Raw genomic sequence first — 27133 nt, forward strand, 5'->3', positions numbered from 1 at the left:
CACATTTTAATTTGTATTTCACTGACGGCATATGATGTGATCGTTAGAATTTTACATCTATATTTCTCAACATGTTGATTTCAATATTTCTCTCTCGCTCTCTCATCTCTCACTATCTCTACATTTCCTTCCTCAGAATCACATTTAACTCCATTGTTTCAGCCATCTCTTTCATATGTAAGAACACAAAATTTTGAGCACATGTAACAAATTCCAAGATGGTTAAAAAATACAAATTTTTTAGTCAACTAGGGGATTCCAACTTGGGGACTTCCTAGGATATTGTCATTTTCATAAATACCAGTTGGGCTGGTTATCAACCAGTTGGCTGAAAAATCTTAGAATCATTTTGAAATCTATGATCTACCTCAACTTTCAAATCTAATCAAATCTTGTGGAATCATGTTTATAATATCTTTTTATTTTATTTTATTTTTTATACAGCAGGCTCTTATTAGTTATCTATTTTATACATATTAGTGTATACATGTCAATCCCAATCTCCCAATTCATCCCACCACCACCACCACCACCCCATAACTTTCCCCCATTGGTGTCCATAAGTTTGTTCTCTACATCTGTGTCTCTATTTCTGCCCTGCAAATCAGTTCATCTGTACCATTTTTCTAGGTTCCACATATATGCGTTAATATATATTTGTTCTCTCTTTTTGACTTACTTCACTCTGTATGACAGTCTCTAGATTCATCCACGTCTCTACCAATGACCCAATTTCGTTCCTTTCTATGACTGAGTAATATTCCATTGTATATATGTACCACATCTTCTTTATCCATTCGTCTGTCGATGGGCATTTAGGTTGCTTCCATGACCTGGCTATTGTAAATAGTGCTGCAATGAACATTCGGGTGCATGTGTCTTTTTGAATTATGGTGTTCTCAGGGTATATGCCCAGTAGTGGGATTGCTGGGTCATATGGTAATTCTATTTTTAGTTTTTTAAGGAACCTACATACTGTTCTCCATAGTGGCTATATCAATTTACATTCCCACCAACAGTGCAAGAAGGTTGTCTTTTCTCCACACCCTCTCCAGCATTTGTTGTTTGTAGATTTTCTGATGATGCCCATTCTAACTGATGTTAGGTGATACCTCATTGTAATTTTGATTAGCATTTCTCTAATAATTAGGGATGTTGAGCAGCTTTTCATGTGCTTCTTGGCCATCTGTATGTCTTCTTTGGAGAAATGTCTATTTAGGTCTTCTGCCCATTTTTTCATTGGGTTGTTGGTTTTTTTAGTATTGAGCAGCATGATTTGTTTATATATTTTGGAGATTAATCCTTTGCCCATTGATTTGTTTGCAAATATTTTCTCCCATTCTGAGGATTGTCTTTTCGTCTTGTTTGTAGTTTCCTTTGCTTTGCAAAAGCTTTTAAGTTTCATTAGGATCCGTTTGTTTATTTTGTTTTTATTTCCATTACTCTAGGAGGTAGATCAAAAAAGATCTTGCTGTGATTTATGTCAAAGAGTGTTCTTCGTATGCTTTCCTCTAAGAGATTTATAGTGTCCAGTCTTACATTTAGGTCTCTAATCCATTTTGGGTTTATTTTTGTGTATGGTGTTAGGGAGTGTTCTAATTTCATTCTTTTACATATAGCTGTCCAGTTTTCCCAGCACCACTTATTGAACAGGCTGTCTTTTCTCCATTGTATATCTTTGCCTCCTTTGTCATAGATTATTTGACCATAGGTGCATGGGATTATCTCTGGTCTTTCTATCCTGTTCCATTGAACTATATTTCTGTTTTTGAGCCAGCACCATATTGTCTTGATTACTGTAGCTTTGTAGTATAGTCTGAAGTCAGGGAGTCTGATTCCTCTAGCTCCATTTTTTCCCCTCAAGACTGCTTTGGCTATTCGGGGTCTTTGTGTCTCCATACAAATTTTAAGACTTTTTGTCCTAGTTCTGTAAAAAATGCTACTGGTAATTTGATAGGGATTGCATTGAATCCGTAGTTTGCTGTGGGCAGTATACTCACTTTCACAATATTGATTCTTGCAATCCAAGAACATGGTATATCTCACCATCTGTTTGTGTCATTTTTGATTTCTTTCATCAGTGTCTTATAGCTTTCTGCATACAGGTCTTTTACCTCCTTAGGTAGGTTCATTCCTAGGTATTTTATTCTTTTTGTTGCAATGGTAAATGGGAGTGTTTCCTTAATTTCTCTTTCAGATTTTTCATCATTAGTGTATAGGAATGCAAGAGATTTCTGTGCATTAATTTTGTATCCTGCAACTTTACCAAATTCATTGATTAGCTCTAGTAGTTTTCTGGTGGCATCTTTAGGATTCTGTATGTATAGTATCATGTCATCTGCAAACAGGGACAGTTTTACTTCTTCTTTTCCGATTTGGATTCCTTTTATTTCTTTTTCTTCTCTGATTGCCGTGTCTAGGACTTCCAAAACTATGTTGAATAACAGTGGTGAGAGTGGACATCCTTCTCTCGTTCCTGATCTTAGAGGAAATGCTTTCAGTTTTTCACCATTAAGAATGATGTTTGCTGTGGGTTTGTCGTATATGGCCTTTATTATGTTGAGGTAGGTTCCTTCTATGCTCACTTTCTGGAGAGTTTTTATCATAAATGGGTGTCGAATTTTGTCAAAAGCTTTTCCTGCATCTATTGAGATGATCATATGGTTTTTATTCTTCAGTTTGTTAATATGGTGTATCACATTGGTTGATTTGCATATATTGAAGAATCCTTGCATCCCTGGGATAAATCCCACTTGATCATGGTGTATGATCCTTTTAATGTGTTGTTGGATTCTGTTTGCTAGTATTTTGTTGAGGATTTCTGCATCTATGTTCATCAGTGATATTGGTCTGTAATGTTCTTTTTTTGTAGTATCTTTGTCTGGTTTTGGTATCAGGGTGATGGTGGCCTCATAGAATGAGTTTGGGAGTGTTTCTTCTGCTGCAGCTTTGGAAGAGTTTGAGAAGGATGGGGGTTAGCTCTTCTCTAAATGTTTGATAGAATTCAGCTGTGAAGCCATCTGGTCCTGGACTTCTGTATGTTGGAAGATTTTTAATCACAGTTTCGATTTCATTACTTGTGATTGGTCTGTTCATATTTTCTATTTCTTCCTGGTTCAGTCTTAGAAGATTATACCTTTCTAAGCATTTGTCCATTTCTTCCAGGTTGTCTATTTAATTGGCATAGAGTTGCTTGTAATAGTCTCTTAGGATGCTTTGTATTTCTGCAGTGTCCGTTGTAACTTCTCCTTTTTCATTTCTAAATCTATTGATTTGAGTCCTCTCCCTCTTTTTCTTAATGAGTCTAGCTAAAGGCTTATCAATTTTGTTTATCTTCTCAAAGAACCAACTTTTAGTTTTATTGATCTTTGCTATTGTTTTCTTTGTTTCTATTTCATTTATTTCTGCTCTGATCTTTATGATTTCTTTCCTTCTGCTAACTTTGGGTTTTGTTTGTTCTTTCTCTAGTTCCTTTAGGTGTAAGGTTAAATTGTTTGAGATTTTTCTTGTTTCTTGAGGTAGCCTGGTATTTCTATAAACTTCCCTCTTAGAACTGCTTTTGCTGCATCCCATAGGTTTTGGATAGTCATGTTTTCGTTGTCATTTGTCTGTAGGTATTTTTTGATTTCCTCTTTGATTTCTTCAGTGATCTCTTGGTTATTTAATAACATATTGTTTAGCCTCCATGTGTTTGTGTTTTTTACATTTTTTTCCCTGTAATTGATTTCTAATCTCATAGTGTTGTGGTTGGTAAAGATGCTTGATATGATTTCAACTTTCTTAAATTAACTGAGGCTTGATTTGTGACCCAAGATGTGATCTCTGCTGGAGAATGTTCTGTGTGCAGTTGAGAAGAAAGTGTAATCTGCTATTTTTGGATGGAATGTCCTATAAATATCAATTAAATCTATCTGTTCTATTGTGTCATTTAAAGCTTGTGTTTCCTTACTAATTTTCTATGTGGATGATCTGTCCATTGGTGTCCCCCATTATTACTGTGTTACTGTTGATTTCCTCTTTTATAGCTGTTAGCAGTCGCCTTATGTATTGAGGTGCTCCTACGTTGGGTGCATATATATTTATAATTGTTATATCTTCTTCTTGAATTGATCCCTTGATCATTATGTAGTGTCCTTCCTTGTCTCTTGTAGCATTCTTGATTTTAAAGTTTACTTTATCTGATATGAGTATTGCTACTCCAGCTTTCTTTTGATTTCCATTTGCATGGAATATCTTTTTCCATCCGCTCACTTTCAGCCTGTATGTGTCCCTAGGTCTGAAGTGGGTCTCTTGTAGGCAGCATATATATGGGGCTTGTTTTTGTATCCATTCAGCAAGCCTGTGTCTTTTGGTTGGAGCATTTAATCTGTTCACGTTTAAGGTAATTATCGATATGTATGTTCCTATTTTCATTTTCTTAATTGTTATGGGTTTGTTTTTGTAGGTCCTTTTCTTCTGTTGTATTTCCCACTTAGAGAAGTTCCTTTAGCATTTGTTGTAGAGCTGGTTTGGTGGTGCTGAATTATCTTAGCTTTTGCTTGTCTGTAAAGCTTTTGATTTCTCCATGAAATCTGAATGAGATCCTTGCTGGGTAGAGTAATCTTTGTTGTGGGTTCTTCCCTTACATCACTTTAAATATATTGTGCCACTCCCCTCTAGCTTGTAGAATTTCTGCTGAGAAATCAGCTGTTAACCTTATGGGAGTTCCCTTGTATGTTATTTGTCATTTTTCCCTTGTTGCTTTCAATAATTTTTTTTTGTCTTTAATTTTTGTCAATTTGATTATTATGTGTCTCGGCATGTTTCTCCTTGGGTTTATGCTGCCTGGGACTCTGCACTTCCTGGACTTGGGTGGCTATTTACTTTCCCATGGTAGGGAAGTTTTTGACAATAATCACTTCAAATATTTTCTCAGGTCCTTTCTCCTTTCTCCTTCTGGGACCCCTATAATGGGAATGTTGTTGTTTTTAATGTTGTCCCAGAGGTCTCTTAGGCTGTCTTCATTTCTTTTCATTCTTTTTTCTTCATTCTGTTCTGTGGCAGTGAATTCCACCATTCTGTCTTCGAGGTCACTTATCCGTTCTTCTTCCTCAGTTATTCTGCTATTGATTCCTTCTAGTGTATTTTTCATTTCATTTATTGTATTGTCCATCTCTGTTTGTTCTTTAATTCTTCTAGGTGTTTGTTCTGTAATTCTTCTAGGTCTTTGTTAAATATTTCTTACATCTTTTGATCTTTGCCTCCATTCTTTTTCTGAGGTCCTGGATCATCTTCACCATCAATATTCTGAATTCTTTTTCTGGAAGGTTGCCTATCTCCACCTCTTTTAGTTGTTTTTCTGGGGTTTTACCTTGTTCCTTCAACTGGTACAAAGTCCTCTGCCTTTTCATTTTGTCTATCTTTCTGTGAATGTGGTTTTCCTTCCACAGGCTGCAGAATTTAGTTCTTCTTGTTTCTGCTGTCTGCCCTCCAGTGGATGAGGCTATCTAAGAGGCTTGTGCAAGCTTCCTGATGGGAGGGATTGGTGGTGGGTAGAGCTGGGTGTTGCTCTGCTGGGCAGAGCTCAGTAAAACCTTAATCCACTTGTCTGCTGACGGGTGGGGCTGAGTTCCCTTCCTGTTAGTTGTTTGGCCTGAGGCAACCCAGCACTGTAGCCTACCAGGCTCTTTGGTGGGGCTAATGGCGGACTCTGGGAGGGCTCACGCCAAGTAGTACTTACCAGAACTTCTGCTGACAGTGTCCTTGTCCCCACAGTGAGCCACAGCCAACCCCTGCCTCTGAAGGAGTCCCTCCAACACTAGCAGGTAGGTCGGGTTCAGTCTCCTGTGGGGTCACTGCTCCTTCCCCTGGGTCCTGATGTGCACACTACTTTGTGTGTGCCCTCAAAGAGTGGAGTCTCTCTTTCCCCCAGTCCTTTCCCTATCGAAGTCCTGCTATCAAATCCCGCTAGGCTTCAAAATCTGATTGTCTAGGAATTCCTCCTCCCATTGCTGGACCCCCAGGTTGGGAAGCCTGACGTGGGGCTCAGACCCTTCACTCCAGTGGGTGGACTTCTGTGGTATAAGTGTTCTCCAGTTTGTGAGTCACCCACCCAGCAGTTATGGGATTTGATTTTATTGTGATTGAGCCCCTCCTACCATCCCATTGTGGCTCCTCCTTTGTCTTTAGATGTGGGGTATCTTGTTTGGTGAGTTCCAGTGTCTTTCTGTCAATGATTGTTCAGCAGTTAGTTGTGATTCCAGTGCTCTCGCAAGAGGGAGTGAGCACACATCCTTCTACTCCACCTCCTTGAACCAATCTCTATAATATCTTTTACACCTATATCTCATATGAATTCCTTTATTTTTATTCCCAATTGGAGAACAGGCAGAGATGATGAGATTGGACAAGGTATGACAGCTGATGGGGTTCAAAGCTCCAGCCATTTGTCCACATGGCCTTACTTTAAAAAATTCCAGCACCTCAGAGCTCCTTTTCATTTTTCTTTGTTCACATCTATTGATAATTTCCAGAAAGTTGGACTTTGGCACATTGTGACTCCTGGATAAACTCCTTATTGTTAGAGTTTCATAAGGAAACTGAGGCTCACCATTCATATACGTGTAAATTTACAGGTATTATATAAAATTAATAGGCCAGTTAAGGAAACAGTGTATAGAATTAGTGAGAAGTGAGTTGTCTATACAGGCTTCTCCTACTATCCAAAAGTACAGCATTCCTAATGATGTAAAGCAAAGAAGTTATCACCTTAGGATACATCTTGCTAACAGATGCACAAAATAAATGGAGATAAAGCACAGATGCTGATAGATACAGTTCAAAGCTATGAAGGTTTGATGCTGAGATGCTGAATGTAGTTTCAGAGGAAAGAGCTTGGCAGTGCCACTGTCACTGCTCCAGTGCGTGCTGCTTCTATAATGGCTTGCTGCAAAACACAGGCTGAATGCTATTTTCTCTTTTTGTCTTTTTCATAAAAATGAAAATACTCTTCATATTTCTTTCAGTTAGCAAAAATAAGTACTAATGTAGGTAAAACGTATTTCCATTTTAAGTTCTTCCCTGAGATTTGTGTCCTGAACTGATAAAAGGAAATACTGCTATTCATATAATAGTGTATCTACCCTCCTCAAGCTAACCTCCACCTGTTTCTCCATACTCGTCTTTCTTGAAATCCCTATGCACCACCTATAACTAAAGTGAACATATGACTAAACATTTGCTAGTCCACAGTCCCTGTCCTTTCTTACCTCCATGGTTTTGCTCATGCTGTTCCTTTACTTGAAATTAATACTTGATCGATCTACAAACCATCAAATTCATTTTTCTAATTTCAGCCTTTTCTGATGTCTCCAGCCCTATTTTCTGCTAAGTGCCATCATCCACATATGTCTTATCTTTACTCCAAGGATGAATTACTTTTTCATGAATAAATATTTGTATTGAACAATATTGCCATAGGTTTTCATAGGCATCCTTTATTAAAGTAATAACTTCCTAGCCCCAGTTTTCTATGATTTGGGTTTTTTCCCCAAAACCATGAGTGGGCGTTGAATTATATCACATATTTTTCTGCATATTTCAGAAGATTACATAATTTTTTCTCCTTTATTATGTTAATGAGGTATATTATATTATTTATTTTTCAAACTGTTAAATCATCTTTTATCCTTGAAAAAATAATTGGTTAGGATTTATTATAATTCTTACATTTTGCTTGACTTGGCTTGCTAGTATTTGTTTAAAATTTTTTCATCTATGTTTAGGGAAATTAGCCTAGAGTTTTCCTTTCTAATTATCCCTATCTTAGATGTTTATATCAAGTTTTATACCCTCATAAAATAAGTTGGGAGGAGTTCACTCTTTTTCAATTTTCTGAAATAGTTTGCTTAACACTAGTGTTTTCTCCTCCATAAATATTAGGAATAATTCTCTATCAAAGCTTTTTGTACTTGGGAATTTTCTTAGTTGACAGATGTTAATTACAGATTGCACTTCTTTAATAGATATAGGACTATTCAGATGTTCTCTTTCCCCATATGTCAGTTCTGGTAATTTGTGTTTTATAAAGAATTTGTCCATTTCATCTATATTTCAAAATATATTTTGAGGGAGTGTCATAAAGCTGTTCACAAAACTGTGCTATAATGTGTGTAATGTCTGTATGATCTAGACTGCTGTCTCCTCTTTCTTTTTTTTTTTTTTTAATTATTAGCACCTTTAATTATTATTTATTTATTTAGTTGGCTGTGTTGGGTCTTCGTTTCTGTGCGAGGGCTTTCTCTAGCTGCAGTGAGCAGGGGCCACTCTTCATCATGGAGCGTGGGCCTCTCACTATCGTGGCCTCTCTTGCTGCGGAGCACAGGCTCCAGACGCGCAGGCTCAGCAGTTGTGGCTCACAGGCCTAGTTGCCCGGTGGCATGTGGGATCTTCCCAGACCAGGGCTCGAACCCATGTCCCCTGAATTAGCAGGCAGATTCTCAACCACTGCGCCACCAGGGAAGCCCCTCCTCTTTATTTCTGATATTGGTATTTCATACCTTCTTTTTTCTTAAATAATCTTTTTAGGGGCTTAACAACTTTATTACTTTTTTTCAAACAACCAACTCTTGGCTTTGAGGTCTTTCTCTATTCTATGTTTGCTGTCTATTCAATTATTTTCTGCTCTTGTCTTCATCGTTTTGTTACTTTTTTCTTTGGGTTAATTACTTTTTCTAACTTCTTGAGATGGATATTGAAATAGTTAGTTTTTCAGTCTTTTTTTTTTTTTTTGGCTGCACCTGTGGAATCTTAGATCATGTTTCCCTGACCAGGGATTGAACCCGCACCCCCTGCATTGGAAGCAGGGAGTTCTAACCACTGGACTGCTAGGGAAGTCCCTCTTTCTACTTTTCTAACATATGCTTTTAAGACTATGAATTTTCCTGGAAGCATGGTTATAGCTTTTCTTATTTGTTAGGTTATAACTGCATTCCCTAAATATTTATATGGTCTATTTACATAGCCATTCAGTTCAAAATATTTCCTAATTGTCCTTGTTATTTCTTTTTGACCCATGGTATATTTGTAGTATATTTTTTAATTTCCGTATATTTAAAGCTTTTCTATTTATTTTTATTATTTATCTTAGTTTGATATCACTGCTTTACAAAAATACACTGTGTGATTTCAGTTCCTTGAAATTTGGGTGGGTTTCCTTTATTCCTTAAGTACTTGGAATAATGATAAAACTGAATATATTCTGTGCCTTAAAGAAATTTTGTCTTCAGCTGTGTCTTTCTGCTGTTAGGTCATATTTTGATTTCTTAAATTCTGTTTTATTTTTTACAATTTACAAATCAAATACAATGATCTTCTCTAGGTATGTTTCTATTTTCTGTTGTTCTTTTTTTTTTCTCTTGATATTTTTCATATAATTTGTCTTCTCTTATGCCTAGTAATTTTGATTTAATGCCAAAATTGTGCATGGAAATGGTATTTTCATGCTATAGATGATGTTTTATTCTTTCAAAGAAGGTTTAATTTTGTTTCTGGCAGGCTAGGTTAGGGGTGAATAACCTTAAGCTTTAACCTTAATATTACCTAGATGCTGTTATTTGTGAATGCTGGTCTATTTTTCTTCACCTGTACTCCTAGGTTGTATCCCTTTGAGGTCTTCAACTAAAAGCCTGAAGTGTTTGCCAAACATCCTCCTCCTCGGTTGCTTTGAAACATAAATTTTTTTCCCATCAGCCTCATGAAATGACCAGAAGCTCTGCCTGATTTTTTTAGGCTCTAAGCTACCATTTGCTTTCCACCTTTTCAGCCCATCAGATAATACATGTCATTGGTAAATATGTCAAGGGAAAAAACTTACACTAAGTATTGGGTTCACCTTTCTGTGTTTCCCTTTAGTCCTGATACTTATAACTATCCATAGCCTGAATATATCCTGATGATTGGTCTGCAAAAACAGAAGAAGAAAATGATTGATAGTTTCTTGAGGGCAGATTTCAAGTGTGCCCTAAATTCTCCACTTTAGCACAATATCTTGAATATAGCAGGTGCTCAACAAAAGATTTTGAATGCTTTTACTACAGTAATAAGTAACCATTAGTTAATTAATACTTTCCTATTGAAATGTTAATTAAATAAATATTGTGTGATAAGTGTAATGAGTGAAATAATGTAAGACAGTATAAACAATTAATGATCTCTCTAATTACTTAGCTGCTTAATCTATTCATAATTAAACCAATGTTAATAGCCTTTATAGTCCCTCTTATCCTGTGTCCATCCAAAATTATGTACACATATATGCACATATACAGACTTTTGGTTTGTTTGCTTTTACAAAAATGGATCCTTTTTACTCTCACTTTCTTTTCATACATAAAATATATACTGTCTTCCTTTCACATGAACAAAAAGAGATTTGATCCCTTTCTTTAAGCCACTCTTAACATTATATAATATGAATGATATAAATTTCAACACACACACAAACCAATCCTGCTATGTTTTCCTAAGACAATTTCATATTTCTATTTCAGGCTTCTAATCATATTTTTCCTTATAATATTTCTCAAATGTTTAAACAGTCCTTAAATCTCTTATTTCAAAAGCATAGTCATTTTAGATAGGTAGATAGGTGGATAAAGAGAAAGAGAGAGAAAGAGATTTAATGCCAACAAAATTGTCTTCTCCTATTGGTCACCACTTACTTTGAAATCTCTATTTTAATTGTCATTTAATTATAATAATCCCCTGAGTATTTTTTTAGATAAGGTAGATTGGCAGTAAAATCACTGAATCATTTTCCATCTCCATCGTTTTACCTTTTCTAGAATATCATTATCCTAGAAAAAACTTAGAAGGGTATGGAAATCAGAGGGCTGTGACCAAACCATCCTTTTGCAAAAACTCAAATTGGTGCTTTCCCTTAATTTATGGAACATCATCTCCATCACTTCTCTCACTACAAGGATAGTTTCCAATGTGTTCTGTTTAATTATACAGATGGTCCCCAACTTTAGATGGTTTAACTTAAAGATTTTTCTACTTTATGATGAAGCAAAAACAATACGCATCCAGTAGAAACTGTACTTTGAATTTTGAATTTTTACCTTTTCCTGGACTAGATCACACTATATGCAGTGCAATTCTCTCTCGTGGTGCTGGGCAGCAGCAGTGAGCCACAGCTCCCAATCAGCCATACGATCACACAGGTGAACAACTGATACACATACAACCATTCCTTACCCATTCAACCACTGCGTTTTTCACTTTCAGTACAGTATTCAATGTTGCATGAAATAGTCAACACTTTATTATAAAATAGGCTTTGTGTTAGATGATTTTGCCCAACTGTAAGCTAATGTAAGTATTGGAAGTATGCTTTAAGGTAGGTTAAACCATGATGTTCAGTAGGTTAGGTGTATTAAATGCGTTTTCAACTTCTGACATTTTCAACTTAATATGGGTTTATCAGGACATAACCCATACTCAAGAAAACTCTATCTCAATCAGTTAGGGGTATTTTCCCTCTGTGATTCCACTCCTAAATAAGTCTCCATCTGTCTAATTAGAGATGCTTATAAACAGGGTCACTTCTAGGCCTAACCTCTAGGGTGAGCAGAGCATCAGGCACATATTTTATGAAGGGCCCTTTCTATATCAACAACATGATTTTAAAAGGCATAACAGGGCTTCCCTGGTGGCACAGTGGTTAAGAATCTGCCTGCCAATGTAGGGGACACGGGTTCGAGCCCTGGTCCGGGAAGATCCCACATGCCGTGGAGCAACTAAGCCCGTGCACCACAACTACTGAGCCTGCGCTCTAGAGCCCATGAGTCACAACTACTGGTCCCACGTACCACAACTACTAAGCCCACACGCCTAGAGCCCGTGCTCCGTAACAAGAGAAGCTACCGCAATGAGAAGCCCGCGCACCGCAACGAAGAGTAGCCCCCGCCCACCTCAGCTAGAGAAAGCCCGCGTGCAGCAACAAAGACCCAACTCAGCCAAAAATAAATAAATAAAATAAATTTTTAAAAAAATAAAATGCATAAGAATATTCTTGAGTCTATATGAGGTATAGTAATTTTTAATGAAGCTTTTTTTTAAATAGTCTGCAGAGACAATGCACTTATGTATTTATACATTTATTGGCACACATGATGATTCTTCACAGTGTCTAAGCACACTCTCTTTCTGTTTAGGTTCATGCATTATTTTTTTGGTGTTCTATGTTGTCAAAAGGCTGTTCCTGGCTAGCTTCATATTTCCAATATTTAGCAAAAGGAAGTACCATTGTTATTAATTACAATGTTATGGCTCTTTGGAACTTGTTTATATGTAAACAATATAACCTTGCCTCTGCAGTGTCTTAATACCATTTATTTAATGCTGGTTACATTGTTACTTATGATGCTGCAGCATCCATTATGCTGCCCAAGAATACTAGTTTTTAATAGCTCTCTAAAAGTTGTAACTGAGCATCATTGATAATTTTCCAGTGTATGCAAGAAAATGTGAAAAATAATTTATTTTTTGTTCATGTTAAATTTCCTATCGGGGATTTCGTAGCATAAACTACATATCTTCCATCTATGTCTTCTCTGCATAGGCTATAATCACTGCATTTCTAAAATATGATTTCATTCAGTGCTTTCCCCACAAGGCCTTAAACAGAGGATATGCCAGGGCCCATAGGCAGAACAAAAAGAGCATTCTATTTGCACAGGGGATATCCGTGCTTTTCTGGAACAGCTTATGTCCAAACCAGGATGGCATGATGTCACCCACTGCTGAAGGCAAGAGATAAATTGTTTTGAAAGGTCTCAGAGAGGATAGGTGTGGTGACCTCCAGAGGACTACCCAACATATAAACCAGAGCCAGTGGAACAGATGGAGTGATTGTCACAAACTTTAAATATAAGGACACAGATCAGTTGAAAGTGACAGGATAGAAAGACTTGCCTGCAAATAATAATGAAAAGTAAGTGGTGTAGCTATAATTAACATCAATGAAGAATGTAAGGCAAGACGAGTTATTTCATAATGATAAAAAAGTTAATTTAGTGAGGAAATATAGCAATAATAAATATGTATTCATCTAACAAAATATCTTCAAAGAATATTTGAGCTTTGGGATTATGAGTAAAATATGCAAATATAGATTTAGCACAGAATATATCCATGATGTTTTTAAAAATAATGTGTTAACTTTGACCTTTTAAGTATTTTGAGAAACACATTATCTGCTACTCACCTTCCTCCTAATCTGATTTTCCAACCCCTTAAGTGAGAACCACTGGCTTAAATGAACACATCCACTTTGAGTCACTTTGAGGCTATGGGCTGTAATTCATAAAACCGCCACGAGATGGTAGTGGTTATCTGTTTTAAAGTGTACACTGAACAATTAAAATCTCTCCACAAATGGCAATAGCAAAACAAAGGTATGGAGAAAGTCAGTTACTTCCTCTTTGAAACCATAACCTAGTTATAGTGGTGTAGAATATTTTATCTAGCAAATACTTTAAGACAATAAATGATGATTTTGAGGAATCAAGAAGTGATATAATTCTTGCCTTCAAGGAGATTACGGACTGGTGGGACATACTGGTGAGTCCACAGGGAATGACAGTACTGTGTGATGCACAATATAAAACAGAAGTACAGGATTCTGTGTGCTCACATAATATGAACATGTAACCCGACTTAGATCAAGGAAGGCTTTCTAGAAGACATGGTTCTCCATAACATATAATCACCACCATCTGATAAGATGAAAAAAAAACTAAAGAATGATCAAAGTTAGCTGGAAAAATACATGAAAAGAAAAGTACTCCCCCAAAAGAAATAGCATGTGCAAAACCCAAAGTTTTTTTTTGAAATACCAAAAAAAATTTTTTTTTTAGTACTAAGGCTGAATTCAAAGAACTAAAAAACCAAATAATTTAATTGAGTTATATGGAAATATAATCTGAAGACATATTTAAAAGAATCATGACACCCCCCTCCCAGGCCTACACTGTTTTGCAGGTGAGTTTTACCAAACATTTAAGTAGTGAATAATTCTTCCTTCAAATGGAAGGGGGGAAAAGATGCTGGAATAGCTAACTAATTTTATGAGACTAGTAAAATCCTATTACTAAATTAAATATAAGAAAAGAAAAACGTTTATAGATTTAGGACTCCTGGTTTCCAGTCAGGCATGTAAAGAGTTTATAAGTCGCCACTTCATCCTAACAAGTAAAAACTGAACAAATTTAAAAATCAACAGTTCTTAAATTCAGCAGAGAAGTGAGGCCACAGGACAAACCACTGCCCCCCAAATTAGAGACAGACAGGCAGATACAGAGAATCACAATTTCCCCGGAGAGAAACCCACCAGCAGAAACCTCCCTGGGAAGGCTGAACTGCAATTGACAAATTGCTGGAGGTTCAGTGTGGACAAACCTAGGAGATAAAAATTCCAGGGAGGCCCAGTCAGAGGGACTCAGACACATTTTTATGAGTTTTAACTCCTGGAGCTCTAACTGGTTCACTGTGAGAACCTGTGAGCTCAGAGAAAAATCGCTTTGGGTTTCCAGCAGGAGGAGGGGAGAAGTAACCACTTGCGAAATACAGGAGAGGACTCTATCCTTAACAAGGCCTACCCTTAGGAGAAACCTTTACCTATTTGGGTTTTTTCAGAGCCTAAACCACCTGAAGGAAGGAAAATGGAACTCCAGCACCCTCTGGCCATTCTGTACTAAGGGGATGAAACAAATATGCTGAGAAGCACTTGAGAAGTTCACAGATCAGGAGCACAGGCTCACCAAAAGACTGAGACCTAATCACAGGACTACAGAATGCTTCCCCTCCCTCTACAGCTTATCACTACACCATTAAAAGCCTACTTACCGTAGTTCTATTTATGTAATTCAATATGTCTGCTTTTCAACAAAACATTATGAAGACATACTGAAAGGCAAAACACAGTCTGAAAAGGAAGGACAAGCATCAGAACCAGACACGGCAGGGATGTTGGAATTTTCAGAATTTAAAAGAAGTATGATTAATATGCTAAGATCTCTTAACAGAATAAGCAGTCAACAAGCAAAAACAGATAAGTAATGGAAGCAGAGAGATGGAAATTTTAAGAAAGGAAAAGAAACGCTAAGGATCAAAAATACGGTAACACTGTAACAGAAATGAAGAATGCCTTTGATGGACTCATTAGTAGACCGGACACGGCTGAGGAAAGAAGCTCTGAGCTTGAGGATATGTCAATAGAATCCCCAAACTGAAAAGCAAAGAGAAAAAAAACGTTGGAACAGAATATCCAAAAACTGTGGGACAACTACAGAAGATGTAACATACATGAAATGGGAATACCAGAAGGAGAAGAAAGAGATCAAGGAATAGAAGAAATTTTTGAAGCAACTATGTTTCTCTCCCAACTCCTCACTTGGGGACTCAAATCCTAGTCTTTATTCTCTGCTGCTCCAATCAAGAGCATATTTTTAATTGATAAATTCTGCAACTATTTTGAAATGTTTCACCAAAGTATTTCAAAGGCAGAGTCACCTTCATGTTTCATTTATTCAAAAATATCTCATGTGGTTTGAAAAAACCCTTTCTAATATGTGAATTGGAGTATGTGAACATTTTCTCCAGGAAATAAATGTTAAATGACTATTGATTACTCATTTCATTAATTGCCTTTAAAAAAATAAAATTGCTTAACTTGGGCTTCTCTTACACATTTGCCAGAACATATGATCTTTATACTTTCTGTATTTGAAAAAATGTTAGACATAACACGGCATAACAAATAGCATTGAGAAGGGGATTGGAGAGGGAAAAGAAAGTTACTTAATTAATTTGAACAGAAAATAAAGTTTTTCAGAGCAGTAAAAACTTGACAGGAACAAATAAGGAGATTCTGACTATAGCACTCATGGACACATTCTTCCTATACCCACATCACCTTTGCAAAAATCCTCCCTTATATTCAATCCTACAGAGGCCACTTTAAATACCAACACCCAATTACCACACCATAGCTGATTGGTGGAAGGTATATTTGGAATTACTAGTGTATTTTATCCATGTTTCTTTGCCTGGAATATATAATCACCTAACCACGATTACAAGATTCCATACATGCGTCTACCTAAAATATAATCCAACTCCAACTATAGACACAGCTTCAGAAGTGTTCATCTTAAAGACACAGCCCAAGGATTTGAGAAATGAAGGAGCAACATTTCTCAGTCTACAAAGTCCAGGTTACATTCATTCTTCTTCAATTTTTTTGGTTGTTTTTGGTTTGGGGGTTTTTTTTTGACTGGATTCATGAAAAGGTTTCACTATCAAACTCTGAATTAGAATTTAATTACCCCAATACAGGGAAATTACAATAAGAATTAGCATTTACAGAAAGTGAATAAAGAAAGAGACTTCTTAGAAAGAAATGAACATTGATAATGGGACTAGAACAGATAGCACATATTAGAACACAGAAAATTTAAGGCACACGATAGGATCGACAGATTTTCAGGTGAATGCATTTATTCAATCACTGCCTCGAATGAGAGTGAATTCCTTGGTCTGCAAATCTGGCTGCTCCAGGTTCTGCCTGGCGGGAGGGCTCATCTCTACTCTTCTTTGGGAGTATATCCTGTGAGGAGCGGGACGCTTTGAACTACTTGCATTCTTATATTTTCTGTACACCAAACACTGTAAATCCTTGATTTGAAGGGGGAAAAACCCCACATCAATGATGATAAAGCTTGAAATTTTTCTCTGTAAAACTGAGCAGGTGCTTGATTCCACTTAGGGGATTCTCTTGGCTATAAATCTGTGTCAGAGATGTTGTCTTGAATAACTTGTCCCGGGATGTCTTCACCATTAAGAACCGTTAGAGCTAACAGACCCCTTCTAAATTTCTGTTGCTTTGCAGCAACCAGACCTGGTTTGATTTTTCTCTTTTAATAGAATTTGCCTCAGTGTACTGACTGAAAAATGTTTCTAGGATTCTCTTATTCCCTAATATGTCTTAAAATTTTATTTGCCTGAGGATGCATTATAAATTCCAAACCCAGACTCACAATGGTAAGATACATCATGTTTGTAAGGGGTAATTCACGGAACACTATCATTTGGGTCTGTGCAAGGCCCTTGCCATGTTTTCTCTAATTTGATTCATTGTTCTCTTTACCCCCATCCAAGCCCAAACTCCAACATGTTTAATATAGGAACTTACAGATCTTTGTATCCCTACCAGAATATAAGCACCATGAGGATAGCAATTGTATCCTGACACATACTATATATCTACTATATGTTAGTTTGTTTGCTTGTTGGAGAAAGAGAGAGACTGTCAAAATCTTATGTATAATGGCCACATCAACTTACACACCTATCAGCGGTTTCTCTTCTCAACACTTGGAAAATAACTTCTAATTTTTTTGCCAATCTGAAAGTATTATCTCTGATTGTTTTCTCTGATGACTAATGGGCCTGAGCATCACTTCAAACACCTGCTAACCACCGGGTTTAATTTCTGCAGTTACTATTTCTATTTCTTGCCCCTTTTTTTTCTAATGAGTTTCCTATAATTTTCTAGTTGACTTGAGAATTCGTTTATGCCGACTATTAATACTGTTCTGATTTGGAACATTGCAAATATCTTCTCTCAATCTACATGTGTTTATAGTAAAAAGAAATCATTGTTTTTAATGTAGTCAAACCCATAACTTTTCCCATTATATTTTCTGTTTTCAGGTATTATATAAGACATCTTAATCCACCGCAGCATTAGAAGACTATTCCAATTATGATTTTAACAGTTTTATAGTTTAGCTTTAAATTTAGGTCTTTAATCCATTTGGAAAATTTTAAATGATGTAAATTAGACATCCCAAACTAATTTTCTCCATGTAGTTAGAAAGTTTTCCATCATTACCTGTGAGAAAGTCTAGACTTTCTTCACTTTCTTTTTTGCCATGTCTCTCGTATGCCAATTTTCAATATCTATAAAGGTCTACTCATGGAATTTCTTTCCACTTGTCTTTTTATCAGGTCTTTCCCAAGTACAAAATTGCATTTACATATCGTATGTAAGTTTTAGATTCATTCAGTATGGAGTACAATTCCTTTCGGTTTGCTTTTGCTTTTCAAAAGTGTTTTAGCTATTCTTAGTCATTTATATTTCTGTATTTATTTTAGAATCAGTTTATTGAGTTCTTTCAATATCCACCAGAATTTGTATTGAGATTGCCTTATATTTACACAGGTTAATTTACTAAAAATATTAAATAGTTCTATTTAAAAATATAGTGTATTTCTCTGTTTATTCAAGGTTACTTTTATATTCCTTTGGTAGGCAGAAAAATGTTCCCCCTCTCAACCATATCCATATCCTAACCTCTGGAATTTATAAATATGTTGCATTATATGGCAAAAGGGAATTTGCAGATGAGGTTAAAGTTACAGACCTCAGTTGAGATGGAGAGATTACCTGAATTATCTGGGTGGGCACGAACTAATCACATTAGTTCTCTTTTTCACGTTTTTTTCTTTTTTTTCCTTGTCATGTCTTTCCTTTTTAAAATTATTAACTGAAGTTCATAGTTTATGGATTGTTTTTATCTAATATCCTATTTCTACTCCAGGATACCACATTATATTTATTTGTCATGTTTTCTTAGGTTCCTCTTGACTGTGACAGTTTCTCTGAATTTCCTTGTTTTTATGACCCTGACAGTTTTGAGGAGTATTGGGCAGGTATATGTAGGAATCTGTCTGATGTTTTTCTCATGATTAGCTTGGGTTATGGTTTTTGGGGGAAAAGATCACAGAGGTTAAGTTCCACTTTTACCACATCATATCCAGGGCATATAATATCAATAAGATTTGTGACTGTTGATATTGACCTTGATCACCTGGCTGAAGTACTATGTATCAGGTTTCTCCACAGTAGAGTTACTCTTTTCACATGTTTCCATACTGCACTTTTTGGAAGGAAGTCACAATGTACAGTCCACATTTAAGGAGTAGGGAGTTAAGCTCTCCACTTTAGTGTGGAATAACTACAAAATTTATTTGGAATCAATCTTCACAGATCTGTCTTGTGTGCCTCATTTATTCAATCATTTATTTATATCTATGTGGACTCATGAATATTTATTTGATGCTTTGGGCTATAATCTATTTATTTTGTTACTCAGATTGCTTCAGCTTTCCCATTGGGTGCTCCTTCTGTTGGCTCCTGTGTCTCTTTGACAACGCTCCCCATCAATGTGAGGGGGTTTGTTTTTTTAAGCACTTTTTTACTTTCTGGCACAATGGGATGCTCCAAGTTCATCTCGTATATTTCCTACCCCTGTCCTATTTTCAGCTACTTCCCTCAAGGAGCATGGTTCCATTTATTGGAGAATGGTATTAGAAACGAAGATCTGGGTATTTGGTGTGCTTGTTGCCACTGGTGTGATCATTTATTTTAGGACTGCCCAGCTGACAGAGCAAATAATTATGTTTGTATGCTAACTTGTACATATACACATATCTATAAACATATAGATATAATTTACAGATATGAATGGAACCTATAAGAGTAAAGGCAAAATAAACTACACATCAGTACCATACCCTAGTTGATAACATTGGCTCCCACAGGGGTGCAGGTTAATAATTCTTCTACTGGTATACAAGGACACTAGGATTGAACAAGTCAGTAAATAGCTCATGAATGGCAGCAACTAGGTTTATTACAGATCAGCAAGGGATTGATCTATGTGGTAATAGAATAGTGTTGGAGACATCAGTAAGAATTAATGTTTAACTTAATGTGGATATTGATGGTTATTTCTAAAAATATTTCCTCCCTTTTTTATTACTTTGAATTTATTTTCTTTCTCCTTTTCAATTTTTCTGATTTAAATACTTAGCTCGTGTCTTTATTTTTTCTTGTTTTCTGATATATATTTAGAGCTATAACTTTAATTTTTAAAAATATTACTTAACTATGACCTAGGAATTTGGCATTGAGCTATCAGTAATTATTTCCTTTATGACTTCTTTCCCATCCCAAGAATATTCTTTATTTTTTAAAATTTCTGAATACATGGTATTTTGTATTGCTTTTGATTTTTACTGTTTTTAAACTTTTATTATTTATTTTTTGACTTTATTTTAGAGCAGTTGTAGCGTTACAACAAAATTGAGAGGACAGTTCAAAGATTTTCCATACACTCCTGCCCTGCATATGCACAGCACCCTCCATTATCAGCATCATTAACCAGAATCGTACATTTTGGATGAGCCTACACTGACACATCATAATCACACAAAGTTCATAGTCTACTTTAGGGTTCACTCTTGGTGTTGTACGTCTATGATTTTGGACAAATGTATGATGACATATATTCATCATTATAATATTATACAGAGTATTTTCACTGCCTTAAAAATTCTCCATGCTCTATTCTTCTCTCCTCTCCCTCACTACCCCTGACAAGACTGATCTTTTTATTGTCTTTATAATTTTGTCTTTTCCCAAATGTCATATAGTTGGAATTATACAGTATGTAGCCTTTTCAGATTGGCTTCTTTCACCTAGTAATATACACTTAACATTCCTACATATCTTTTCATGGCTTCGAAGCTCATTTCTTTTTAGCACTGATAAATATTCCATTGTCTGGATATACCACAATCTATTCACCTACTAAAGGATATCTAGGCTGCTTCTAGAATTTGGCAATTATGAATAAAGCTGCTATAAACATCTGTATGAAGATTTTTGTGTGGATATAAGTTTTCAATTCCTTTGGATAAATACCAAGGAACATGACTGCTGGATAAGAGTATGTTTAGTTTTGTAAAAAAACAAAAAACAAAAACAAAACTGCCAAACTGTCTTCTAAAGTGACTGTACCATTTTGTATTCCCAGTTGCAATAAAAGAGAGCTCCTGTTGCTTCACATCCTTGCTAGCATTTAGTGTTTTAACAGTGCTCTGAATTTTAGCAATTTAATAGATATGTAGTGGTATCTCATTGTGTTTTAATTTGCATTTCCCTGACGACATACGATGTAAGACATCTTTTCATATGCTTATTTGCTGTCTGTATATTTTCTTTGCTTACTATATTTCTTAACAAAGGAGAATGGCTCAACCATGCCACCTTGGTGACCTTGCATGTATACATGTAAGCAAAGGCTTGAGCTGCAGCTTATTTGAGTCTTGGGAGTACACCTTATGATCTTCTGGGGACAAGGGAGTGTGGGAGGCCTTTAAGGCGCTTCTATGAGGTCACTGCCCATTCATCTCTTTATCTATCTCCTCTGGAAGGCTGTTATGAATCAGTTTCTCATCGCCTCTTGAGTCAGATGAGTTATGGGGCTTTCTGCCCCACCCCCCTAAGTACACAGCTACAGAATATAAAACTACATAGCTGCAATCTAGATTTGGTTCTGCGGCAACATGATATTCTACAACTTGCACTGCAGTCATTCGTCTCCTTTTGTTTCAGTGTTGAACGTTTCATTGCGCTGGGCAGGGACTCAGGGAGCTGGCACCTCTAGCTTATTCTTCTTTCTTGCTGTCCATGTAATTAATAAACTCTCTAAATCTAAAAGTGGCTCGTTGTATCTTTACCAGTTGAAATTGCCAGGCTTTGCCTTGTCTTGTGTTTGTGAACCTCCATGATGTTATCTCAAATTTAATATTTTGTATAAATCCATTTTTGTCAGTATTTGTGTTACTCCAAATGAATACCAGATGTAAATTCTATAGATATTAGTTTGTGTTTTTGATTGGAAATGGCTGTCATCCAGAATTGACACCTTTGTAATATTGAGAGTTCTAATCCATGGACATTTTTCATCTCTCTATTTATATAGGACTTCTTTAATTTCTCTCAATTGTTATTTGTAGTTTTGGATGTAGAGGTCTTGCATACTTTAATTGAATTTTTCCTCAGTATTTCATGTTTTTGATGTTATTTTTAAAAATTTCATTTTCCATCTGCTTTTTGCTGTTATTTAGAAATGTAGTCGATTGTTGATACAATTTACTTTGTATTGTGGTACTATGTACTGTGCTACATCTAGCTACCTTGATAAGAATCTTTATTTTCAATGTATACCATTATGCCATTTGCAAAACTGATAGCTTAATTTCTTGCTTTGCAAACTAATGTCTTTTGTCCTTGGTTTCTTGTATTGCTAGGATTCTGATACTTTGTTTTCTACAAGCTGTAATAGCATGCATCCATGTCCTGTTCTTGATCTCTAGAAAAAAACCTTTCAATAATTCAACATTAATTATGATATAGGGTATCTTTTAAAAATACACTCTTTATCAGACTAAGAAAGTTTCTTTCTATATCTTGTTTGCAAAGAAAATATTTTCCAAATTCAACTGCATTTCAAAAAAATGACTGAATATTTGATAATAAGAAATTATTGTCATGGGGGTGTGTGTGATAAATGTATTATTACATTTTATAAAATTCCCTATACTTTAGTGACACATTCTGGAACATATACAGATGAAATGATGTGATGCTAAGGATTTGCTTTGAATTAATATGGGAGAGGGAAGTGGACAGATCGTAGTTGAGGCAGGATTGCCCATAGGTTCATGTCAGTTGGGGTTCATTTTACTGTTCTACTTTAGTATGTTGAAAATCTTCTATAATAAAAAAGGCCAAACTGAAAAAAATTTGAAATTATATTTTCAACACGTATTACTCAAAAGAAATGTATTAACTTTAATTCAGTGTGCCTGAATTTCTCCGTTTACTTCTATCAGTGGTAGCTGATATTTCTTCACCTTATCTAAGATACTCTGCAAACAGTTTTATTTCTCATGGCAAACGAACAACACCAGAAATAGAAAATACAACCAGTTGTTAGCCCTAAATTTAATTTAACCCTTCTTATATAGAAACTGAACATACCACTGACTACTAGCTCATAATATAAATTAAAAAAGACTAAACCTGTAATAATGATGGTAGGGACCAATTAAAGCAAACCTGTATGTGTGCACATTTGTGTGTGCCACACACACAAACGTATGTGTGGGAGAGAGGCAGAATGAGTGTGAGTTTATAATACTTTAATTCAGTTTTAAGCTTAATGTGTTAAACTTTTAAAGCCTTATTGTCTTCATTTATAAATAGGTTATAAAACCTTCATTGAATTATAAAGATTAAATGAGACACTGTGCCTGAAGTTTTAACATCATTTTTGGCACATTTTGATATGTGACCAATAAAATTGGTCTTTAATTTACTATTGAGAGTATTCTAAGCTTGGCTTTATTTTTTTTAACACAAAATTCATCACTAAACTTGGTTTTAAATCAAAACATCAGAAAAAAATTTTTCTTTTGTTGAATATGAAGAATCCTAGTAACCTGTAGCTTTCTCTAGAATTAAAAATGTTTGAATATAGATAGTATGATTAGCTATAGTAAAGTGTCTCTTTTCAGGTATAGGAAATGCCCATTTAGTTGTGTTTCAAAATCTCAGGCAATCCCTCAACGAATCTCAGCTTAAGCTATCAAGGCTTTGGGAGGATCCAGGGAATTGAACTCAGAAATTTAGCCCTCTTTGTCTCTTTAGTGTCACTGATCCAAACTTGAAGCCTAGTTGGGAGTAGAGCTGAGGAGGAGACAAGACCTTCAGAGGCACACTACCTTTTCTGTTACTGTCCCCAGTTACTGACCAAAACACAGAAGTGGTGTGGGTGCATAGATTTTTTTAAAAAATCAAAATATCCTCTTCAAGTTCATTTAAATATATTTGGAGATATATTCATGTTTAATATAAGTAGTCTTTTTTTCTATATGCTTCAGTTTTCACTGATTCTCTTAACTCTACCTCAAGGTAAAATTTTAATTCACTCAGGCTCAAATGGGCTTGGGAATATGGTAAAGTGTTTGAGAATAATAACATTTTAGAGATGTCAATTCAGAGATCATCTAGTCCCAACACCTGCAATTATAAGTGAGGAAACCGTAGCACAGAGAGGTTAAGAGCTTTGTGCAAGGTTGCACATCAAGTTAACAACTAATCATAGAATTATTAAAAAAGAAAAGTTGCCACTATTTTAAAAGTCATACTTAGAAAATTTAGAGCTGGATTTGGCCTTGGAAATTGCTTTGTTATCCTTTCTCATTTTATGGGTAAAATAACTAAGGTCTAGGAAGGTTTCAGCAGACCTGGGATCTGGAATCACACTCCTGACCACCAGTTCCCTCGTCTGTCCATGCTGTGTTGCCACTACTTTCTCAGACATGTCTGTGACACAATACTTTTAGCTGGGAAATATAATGTATATGGTGTAGTACATGATATAACTAATTATATCCATAGTTATTTTATTAGTATTATTGTTTTAGAGGAATAAATAATATTTTATAAAGATATTTTAACTAAAGAACTACTTCTGCCCTATTTACTTGTTTGGCAAGTTTATTCTTATTTTTGTCCAACCTCTTTTTATTTCTGTTCTTCACCTTACTCTTCCTTTGAGAAATTCCCCTTTATATGGTTACCATGGAAATTGCTCTCTTCCCCTTCAATTTTCCCAGTCATTTGAAACTATTTATTTTATGGGGCATATACAGAGCATCTTCAATACTTCAGGGAGACACCCACCTTAAGTGTTAAGAGTGAATTTATATTTTGCTGTTTCTTGTTATATTTGATACATTTTCCTCACACTAAAAGCTTACCACACCCATAGAATCTTGATTTTAGCTGTATGTCATTCATTACACACAATCTCCGATAGATGTCACTATACACCATGTATTAAAACAAGAAACCTTAAATGCCTTTTATTCAACAAATAGATTTTTTGATAAAAGTATGTTGCTTTATGGCTCATCAGATTATGACACTCTATGGTTCCACATATAATGAGGCCTAGGCTGATGTTGTAGAAAATTTACAATGACATTAACAAAACAAATGACTAACACTGCGATTCTCACTGTCTAATTAATGTATACACTGCCTTTTATCCTGATATTGTACTAGGCAGCCACATTAGAGAGTAAAGAAATATAGGAAGTTATAAACTGCATTTAAAACAGAGATACTCAGTATTTGACTTTCAGTGGCATGTGCCTCTTTTATAAGAAATCTCATTGGATTATTTCAAATTAGACTCTGAAAGCAAAGCAGTGGTGAATGGTGAGTGTCCTACGGCTTTCACTCACATAACAGATTCAAGAAAATTATTTCTGTGTGAAATTGTGGAAGGTACATTCAAGATCTCATTTAGACACTTCATTCTAGGATTGAGAAAGTGATGTTAAAGATGATAAAATACCTGGCCAAAGCCACAAAGCACGGTATAGGCAGAACTAGTATTTTTCTGTTTTTCTTAGCATTGAAGAGCTAAGCTGACCAGCCTAACTAAGAAGCTAGAGCAGATAGGAAGGAAGATGTGCAAAGCAAGCCTTGTACAACAATGACGCTGGCAAACAAAACCATAAAAATATCTACCATTTAGGGAGCACTTTATATGACTGTTGTACATGGATAATCCTCACAAGTATATTACATGCTCCTATTTTTCTACTTGAAGAATGAAGTTATGTGGTGGTAGTTATAAAGCATTGTTGCTATGGTAGTGAGAGAAATTGTGAATGTTCAGAGACATAGAATAATAATAACGATAATAATAATAACACTAGCAATATTTGTCGAACACCTACTATAGGCCAGGCAAAAATAATAATGAGTAATATTTATTGATCACAAACTATATGCCAGACATTGTGCTAGACTCTTTACGCAATCACATATATTTGTTATCCTTAAAACAACTTTGAAAAAAAATACTACTATTAGTATTATTATACAGGGAGTATTAAACAGGGAGAAACGAGAGTCAAGAAGGCAAGTAAATTGCGTCAAGTTAGGTACCCAGTAAGAGTTGGAGCTAGCATTTTAATCCAAAATCCAGGATGGCACTAGGCCTGCAAGAAATGTGGGGTGGTAGGCATATATTTATACATATATACACATACACATATACATGCATATAAAATACATATATATACATGCATATTTACTTGTATATACACATACACACACACAATTCAATACAAAATTTAATATGTAACTTAAGTAAATAATTCTAGAACCAGGTAGTTGATTGTAGGAAGAGAAGTAAAAAAAAAAAATTATTAACTAAGCATCGTAACACATAATTTCTTTGTTGGTCCTAGAAATGAACCACTCTGAAGGAAGGAAAGAAAAGAATGATTCCTCCTTAAAAAATAAACTTGTCAAAGGCTTTCATTCTTCAGTGAAGGATAACAATGAATGTGGGAGGGGAAATAGGAAAGGAGGAACAGCTATCTAAAAGTCCAGCATTTACTCTCATGTAACAAAAGTGATGATTCTGGAGCCTCTGGGCAAAAGTCAAAGTTGATTAAAAGGATGAAGGTTAACAGAAAGTGGCAAAATGCTTATTTTATATCAGCCATCTCAGTAACCTAGATTAAGTCAGCTATATCACAAGTCACTACACAGCACCATGGTTAATGCCACTTAAAGCTGCTTTTTGGAAAATCAGTCCTTTTCAGTGTTGTGTACCTTAAGCAAATTAGTTAATGCCTTTTTTGGGACGCAGTTTCCTAATCCATAAAGTCGGGGTGAGGGACAAGATTTTCTCTAGTGTCTCTTCCAAACTTCAAAACCAAGAATTTTAAATAGTATTGTTGCAGTTGTTATTTAATGTAAGAAAATTATGGCCATTGAGAGATTGACTTAAGCAATTGTCCTCCAATCGTTTAAATCCCAAAGCAACTGGTTTCTACTCCCTTTGAAGTATTGATTTTCAGGATTTGTAAATATTGTGAAGATGTGTCATTGTTTGGGCTCTCTCATCAGGAACTACCACAGCACAGAAACAAAGGAGCGGATTAGGACGATTCAAAAGCACAGCAAAAGTTTAGGACAAACTTGCATTGAAATGCTAATATGTAGCCTCAGAATACACTAAAGGAAAACCTTAGAACTATGTACTTTGCTTACTTCTGGGCTCTGACACTTGTTGATTTTAACTGCATCAACTTTCTGTGCCTCCTTTTCCTCCTGATTAAAATGTTAATACTCTCTATTTCATAG

The sequence above is a fragment of the Balaenoptera ricei genome, chromosome 7 (assembly GCF_028023285.1).
Source record: "Balaenoptera ricei isolate mBalRic1 chromosome 7, mBalRic1.hap2, whole genome shotgun sequence".
Taxonomy (NCBI): domain Eukaryota; kingdom Metazoa; phylum Chordata; class Mammalia; order Artiodactyla; family Balaenopteridae; genus Balaenoptera; species Balaenoptera ricei.